The following is a 7,990-nucleotide window of genomic DNA, read 5'->3' on the forward strand; positions in this document are numbered from 1 at the left end:
TCTAAATACCAGGTTATAGATACATAAAACAGTCTCTCAAAATTCAGAAATAATAATTACCACTCTGGACTAAATGTGTCTACTATAAGATCTTACAGTCTAGGCCCCTGACCCATAGACATTTGACTTTTTCTACCCTTTCAGTATTGGCTAAATTACAGTTATTAACATGAACACATTCAGTAATATGTTAATGTAATTCTGTAAATAATGTTTATAGTCATATAACATACCAGTTATATTTCTTTCCTTGTACAAATTTTTGTTTTTCCAGAAATAAGATACCTCTTTTTAGATGCTTAATTTTCTATATCTCAGAATTATAAAATTCCTCTCACCTTGCAGCATCATTATACAATGGGTAATATGTTATTCTTATTTTGTGACATCCCTCCTGGAACCTTCCGTCTACTTGTTTTGATCTTTACTGAAAGCCTGTTGTTCAGCTCCCACCTGAGAGTGCATTCTCCAGGAGCTTCCTGAAAAGAGGTATAGGAAGTTCAATTGTTTGACAATCTGCATGACTGAAAATACCTTCATTATATTTTTACTCTTGGATGATAGTTTGGCTGGGTAATTTTTTTTAAAACCCTGCGCTGGCCTGGTCCCAGTGTCCGCCCACAGCCACCCGGGCCTGAGTGGCAGCGCACGCAGGGACTGGGTACTGAATTCTTAAATGAAGATTTTTTTCCGCAGGATTTTGAACACATCAATTGCTCCACTGCTTTCTAATTTCCATTGTTCTATTGGGAATCCTTGCATCATTTTGATTTTTCATCCATTGATTATGACTTGTTTTTTCCTGTTAGGAAACTTCTAGGATCTCTGTTTTCTGAAATTTCATGGCAATATGCCTTGGTGGCTATGCTGGCTTGAAAGGATTATGTGCCCTAGAAAAGCCATGTTTTAATCCTAATCTATCTGTGGAGGCAGCTGTTTCTTTAATCTCTATTCAGAATTGTAGGTTGAAACTTGATTAGATTATCTCCATGGAGACGTGGCACACCCAGTTGTGGATATTAACCTTTGGTTAGAGGGAGCCATGACTCCACCCATTCCAGGTGGTCTTGATTAGTTTACTGGAATCCTGTAAAAGAGGAAACATTTTGGAAAAAGCTTCAGAGCCAGGAGAACCACGAGAGCCCACGCGCCAGAAACCTTTGGAGATAAAGAAGTACTATGCGCTGGGGGAGCTTCATGAAATAAGAAGCCTGGAGAGAAAGCTAGCAGACATTGCCATGTTCACCATGTACCTTTCCAGTTGAGAGAGAAACCCTGAACTTCATCAACCTTTCTTGAGTGAAGATGACCTCTTGATGGTGTCTTAATTTTGACATTTTTATAGACTTGCTTTAATTAAGACATTTTCACAGCCTTGGAACTGTAAACTTGCAACTTAATAAATTCCCCCTTTTAAAAGCTGTTCTGTTTCTGGTATATCACATTCCAGCAGCTAACAAACTAGAACAGTGGCCCATTTCAATCTGGAGACCCAACAGTAGAGTTTGTAGTATTGCTTGATAATTTCTTTCTCCACAGCTATAGATACTAAAATATGGGAGTTCCTCAGTGAAAATTCCAACTTGCTTTCTGTTGGGGATTGAATCATAACCTCACAAAAGCATGTTCAGGTACTAACCCCTATGGGTGTGAACCTATCTGAAAGGGGACCTTCAAAAATGTTATTTTAGTTTAAACAATACCCAACTGAGTGAGGGTGGGCCTTAATGCAATATGGCAGAAGTCCTCATAGGCCAAGGAAATTGGACACAGAGAGAGAATGCCACAGGGAAAGAAATCAGAAGTCAACTGAACCCAGAGGAAAAAGGAGAAGATGTTGCTAAGTGCTTACCATATGACGGAAAAGCCAAGGACCAAGGGTTGCCAGGCCAGCCCCAGAACGCAATAGTTTTTGGGGAGAAAACATTGCCTTGTTGACCCCTGATTTTGGACTTCTCCTAACCTCAAAACCACAAGCCAGTAACCCCCATTGTTGAAGCCTACCCTTGTGTAGTATTTGTTTCATCAACCAAGAAACTAATGCACTTCCTGATCACCGTGCACTGATGTCCTCTAGTCTCTAAGGCCAGTATACACAAAGCTTCCAGTCATTTTTTTTTATATTTCTCTCTTGAATGTGAATGGCTTTCAAGGATGAGCAGATATTTAGGAAAGACTCTAACACAAGAGCCAGAGATGTAAGTTAGTAAAAATGAACTTGAAGAAAATAGAGACAATTCAGAGATCAGAATAAAATTTTTCACATACACAATACACAAATATACGATGTCATATTTGTATAATTAAATATCCTCAAAGATAAAAGACAAGATGTTTCATTAATGAAATAAAAACAGGATGCTGCTATGAAAATGAATAATTAAAAAGTACAAGGAACAGCCTTTGGAAATTAAAAATATGATAGCTAAAATAAAATAAATGTGGCTATTTCAGAGATTTTTTTCTTAACTCAGTCACTTTCCCCAGAAAAGGATCCTCTAAACTCTTGCCTTTAGAGATGAGCTATTAGCATTCTGGAGCTAAATGGGGGAAAGGGACTTGTGGGGGGGGAATATCTCAACATTTGGGATATAAACTTCCATTTAATCCCCTCCATTTTATCTCTTCCCTCTCTATTAACTCTGATTGGTCAGTTTTGGGAACTCCTGGAGTGATCTTCAAATTTTAGATATATATTTCCCTTTGTATAGTTCTTTGCTCTACTTTCTAGGAAAATTTTCTCAACTTGATCTTCAAATCTTTTAAGGGATTTGGAGGGTGTGAGATAAGCATATGAATTCAATCATCAAGTCTAACCAGAAATCCTTCTGATATCATTCTACAACTAGGCTGCTAATGTAATTATTATATTAATTATTAGAGAGATAAGAAATGGGGTGGGTGTATAAGGAGTAGCGTAGGGCTACTGGTGTGGCACTGTGCATCCTGAAAAGTATGGTCTCCACTTGTGAACTTCACCTCCACCCTCTTTGGGTCCTGGTGTCTCTGAGTTCAGAGCCCATTTCTCTGAAGAGTAAACTTCTGGCCTTCTGCCATGTGTCCAGTGGCTTTCCATTTTCTAAACTCTTCCAGAGAAGTGCAGGTAAGAGAATAGACAGAAAGATGAGTGAAGATAGAAGGAGGACCAGAAATGGACTTTGAAATATGTAAGAATTTAGGATGTGATAAAAATCCCATTCCATGTTGATGAGGAAAAGATTGTTATTTAATGAATAATAGGACAACTAGCTATTTTTAAAAAGGGAGGGATTAGATATTTACCTCACACTATATCTTAAAATACTATTCCAAGTAGATTCAAGATCTCACATAAAAAATGAAACCAGAAGTACCAGAAGAAAATGTAAAGGAATATTGATATAGTCTTGGGGTGAGGAAGGCTTTTCTAAGAATGACATAAGCACAATAACCATAAAAATAAAGACTGGATTCACCCTAAATAAAAATTTTAAACTTCTCTTCATCCCTTCCAAATATATGTGTGTGTATGTGTATATAAAATATATCCATATGTAAATATTATATTCTATAAACATAATTAAAAAACAAACAACAAATTGGAGAAAACAGTTTAACCTATATGTCTGTTCCAGTTTGCTAGCTGCCAAAATGCAATATACCAGAAACAGAATGGTTTTTAAAAGGGGAATTTAATAAGTTGCTAGTTTATACTTCTAAGGCCAAGAAAATGTCCCAATTAAAACAAGTCTATAGAAATGTCCAAACAAAGGCATCCAGAGAAAGATACCTTGGTTCAAGAAGGCCGATGAAGTTCAGGGTTTCTCTCTCAAGTGAGAAGACACATGGCAAACATAGTCAGGGCTTCTCTCTCAGCTGGAAGGGCACATGGCGAACAAGGCATCATCTGCTAGCTTTCTCTCCTGGCTTCCGGTTTCATGAAGCTCCCCGGGAGGAATTTTCCTTCTTCATCTCCAAAGGTCACTGGCTCGTGGACTCTCTGCTTCGTGGTGCTGCAGCATTCTCTGCTCTTTCCAAATCTCTTCTCCAAAATATTTCCTCTTTTATAGGACTCCAGAAATTAATCAAGACCCACCCAAATGGGTGGAGACACATCCCCCCTAATCCAGTTTAACAACCACTCTTGATGGGGTCACTCCAGTGAGATGATTAATTACATACAGTATTGAATAGGGATCATTCTGCCTTTATGAAATGGGATTTACATTAAAACATGGCTTTTCTGAGGGACATACATCCTTTCACACCGGCACAATGTCAAAGAGTTAATATCCTTAATATATAAAGAGCCCTTGTTAGTCAACAATTTAAAATATGAACAGGACACAAACAGGCAATTTACAAAAGAAGAAATGCACACGGCTTATATATATATATCTGAAAAATATATTCAGCCCTATTAGTTATATAAAGAAGTACAAATTAAAATAACAATGGAACATCATTGTTAATTTACTTAATTGACAAAGACTTTTTTATAGTTAAATTATATGGTATATAATTCATATACCATAAAGTTACCCTTTAAAAGTGTATAATTCAGTAGTTTTTAGTATATTCACAGAGTTGTACATCCATCACCACTATCAAATTCAAGAACATTTCCATTACTCCAGAAAGAAATTTCATAACCATTAGCAGTCACCCTCTTTTCCTTCCAGTGCCTAGCAACCACTGTTCTACTTTCTAACTTTATGGATTTGCCTATTCTAGTCATTTCATATACATAGAATCATACGATATGTGGTTTTTCATGTCTGGCTTCTTTCCCTTAGCATAATGTTTCCAGTGCTCACCCATGTTGTAGCATGCATCAATAATTCATTCCTTTTTATGTTCGGATGTATTAGTTGGTTTTTTTTTTAACTTTTTTTTATTGTATAATATAACATATATACAATGCAAAGAAAGAAAAAGCAATAGTGTTCAAAGCACTCCTCAACAAGTAGTTACAGGACAGATCCCAGAGTTTGTTACGGGCTACCATACCATCCTCTCAGATTTTTCCTTCTAGCTGGATGTATTAGTTTCTTAGTTGCTGCTGTAACAAACTGCCACAAACTTAGTAGTTTCAAACAACACAAATTTATTACCTTTTTCTGTAGGTCGTAAATCTGACACAGGTATCACTGGGCTAAAACCACGGTGGGGCCACATTCCTTTCTGGAGGCTGTAGGAGAGAATCTATTTCCTTGCCTTTTCCACTCTTCTGGGGCCATCTGCACCCCTTGGCTTGTGGCCTTCTTCCTTCATCTTCGAAAGCAACAGTGGTGGATCAAGTCCTTCTCACATGACTTCTCTCTGACCTCCTCTCTGGAAGTCAAATCTTCCTCTGCCTCTCTCTTCAACTTTTAAGAGCCCTTGTGATTATATAGGCCCATGCAGATAATTCAGGATAATCGTCCCATCTCAAAATGTTTAATCTAATCATATCTGTAAAGTCTCTTTTGCCATGTAAGGTAACATAAACACAGGTTCTGGGGATTAGCAATGGGCATCTTTGGTCACGGGGGGCATCCTTTGGCCTATCATATGGATATATCACATGTTGTCTATGTATTTATCAGCTGATGGATATTTGGGTTGTTTTTCTTTTCTTTTTGGCATTATGGATAAGGCTGCTGTGAACAGTTGGGTATGAGTTTGTGCATGGGCATGTATTTTCAATTATCTTGGGCATCTAGCAGTGACATTCGTGGGTCATATGGTAGCACCATGTTTAACTTTTCTTTTTAAGTGTACACTTTAGTGGTATTTAGTATATCCACAAAATTATGCAACAAAACTATCACCACTATCTAATTCCAGAACACTATCATCACCTCAAAAAGAAACCTCATGCCCATTAGCTGGGTTATATGATAATCCTATGTTTAATCCTATGTTTAGATTTTGAGGAACTGCCAAACCAGCTGTATCTCTTCACAGTCTCACCATCAGTGTTTGATGGTTCCAGTTTCTCCACATCCTCAACAGCATTCTTTGTCCATCTTTCTGACTCTAGCTATACTAGTGGGTGTGAAATGGTATCTCATTGTGGTTTCAGTTTGCATTCTTCTAATGATGTCTTGCTTCTTTTCATATGCTTTTCATTCCTTCGCATATCTTCTTTAGAGAAATGTCTATTCAAATCTTTTGCCCATTTCTAAAAGTGGGTTGTTTGATTATTGACTTGCAAGTGCTCTTCATACATTCTGGATACTAGCCCCTCATCAGATAAATGATTTGCAAATATTTCCCCCCATTCCATGAATCATGTTTTCACTTGCTTGATAGTGTCCCTTGAAGCATAGAAGTTTCCCATTATGATGAAGTCCAGTTTATCTGTTTTTTCTCTTGTCACTTTTGTGTCATATCTGAGAAACTTGCCTAATCCAAGATCGTGAAGATTTACTGGGATGTTTTCTTCTAAGAGTTTTATACTTTTAGTTCTTACTTTAGTTCTCTGGTTCATTTTGAGTTAATTTTTTTATATGGTGTGAAGTAGGGGTCCAACTTCATTTTTTTTGGCAGTGGTTATCCAATTTTTCCAGCGCTATTTATTGAGCAGACTGTTTTTTACTCATTGTTTTGGCATCTTTGTTGAAATCTAATTGACAAAGTTTTTAAAAGATAATACTTAGTTTAGGCAAGGGTGGGGGTAAGATTTACCTACTGCTAACAGGAATATAAAAGTGGCACAGCTTTGGAGGGCAGTTTGGTCAATGCATATCCAAATTTAAAATGTATATACAGAGTTATAAATTGTGCTTAAAGGAATTTAAACTATTTATTAAGGTCATTGGTCAGATGTGCAAAGATCTGAAGTAACAAAATTTTCTATCAGTAGGAGAATAAATTACACTACATCCATACAATGAAATATAATGCAGCCTTGAAGAATGATAAAGTAGATCTATATTTACTGACTTTGAACAATCTCTATGCCATTGCTAAATGGGGGGGGGGGACAAATACAAGACACCATTTATACTTGGATTCCATTTATATAAAATTATATATTGTACATATACAACTATATTCATGGAGGGATAGCCCAGAAAATATTCACAACAATGTTAACAGTGGTTGCCTCTAGGTAATTGGATTTTGGCTGGCTTGTATTTTTTTTCTTTATACTTTTCTGCATTGCATGAATCTGCTACATGAATATGTATTGTCTTTATGTCCAGAAAAAGAACAGCTATTTTCATTTTGTAGAAGAATGTCCTCAAGAATATAGATTGCGAAGACTATTCACTGACATGAAAATATGTTCATAATGTACTGTTAAGTGAAAAAAGCAAGTTACAATATCATCTTACTTATGTTTAATTTCTTCTTGTAAAAATATACAGTATTTGTAGGTTCTGTGATAGTTTTTTCCATTTCTTTCTATTTTTGAAATAAAATGACTCTTACATCAATGTGAATATTTAACATAGTGGGTCCTCCGGCTCTGTCTCCTCGAAAAGCTGTTATTTTTAAAACTACTTTTATTTATTCATCTTAACATACAAACATTCCATACCTGTGTACAATGAATGGCTCACAATGTCATCACATATTTATATATTCATCACCATGATCATTTTTTAGAACGTTTGTGTTACTCTAGAAAAAGAAATAAAAAAAGAAAAAACTCTTACATACTAAATACCTTACCCCTCCCTCTCATTGACCACTAGTATTTCCATCTACTCAATTTATTTTATCCTTTGTCCCTCCTCTTATTTATTTTTTATCCATATTTTTTACTCATCTATCCATTTTATAGATAAAAGGAGCATCAGACACAAGGCTTTCACAATCACACAGTCACACTGTAAAAGCTGTATCATTATACTATCATCTTCAAAAACCAGGCTACTGGAGCACAGAAATGCTGTCATTAATGGGAAGAAGCTTCTGGCAGTTTGTGACTTGGGAAAGTACCTGGTGCATGGAGGAGGACACTGTCTTAGTGTCCTAGAGCTGTTGTGACAAAGCACATGAAACAGCAGATTTGCAC

Source organism: Tamandua tetradactyla, chromosome 2 (genome assembly GCF_023851605.1).
Source record: "Tamandua tetradactyla isolate mTamTet1 chromosome 2, mTamTet1.pri, whole genome shotgun sequence".
Lineage (NCBI taxonomy): Eukaryota > Metazoa > Chordata > Mammalia > Pilosa > Myrmecophagidae > Tamandua > Tamandua tetradactyla.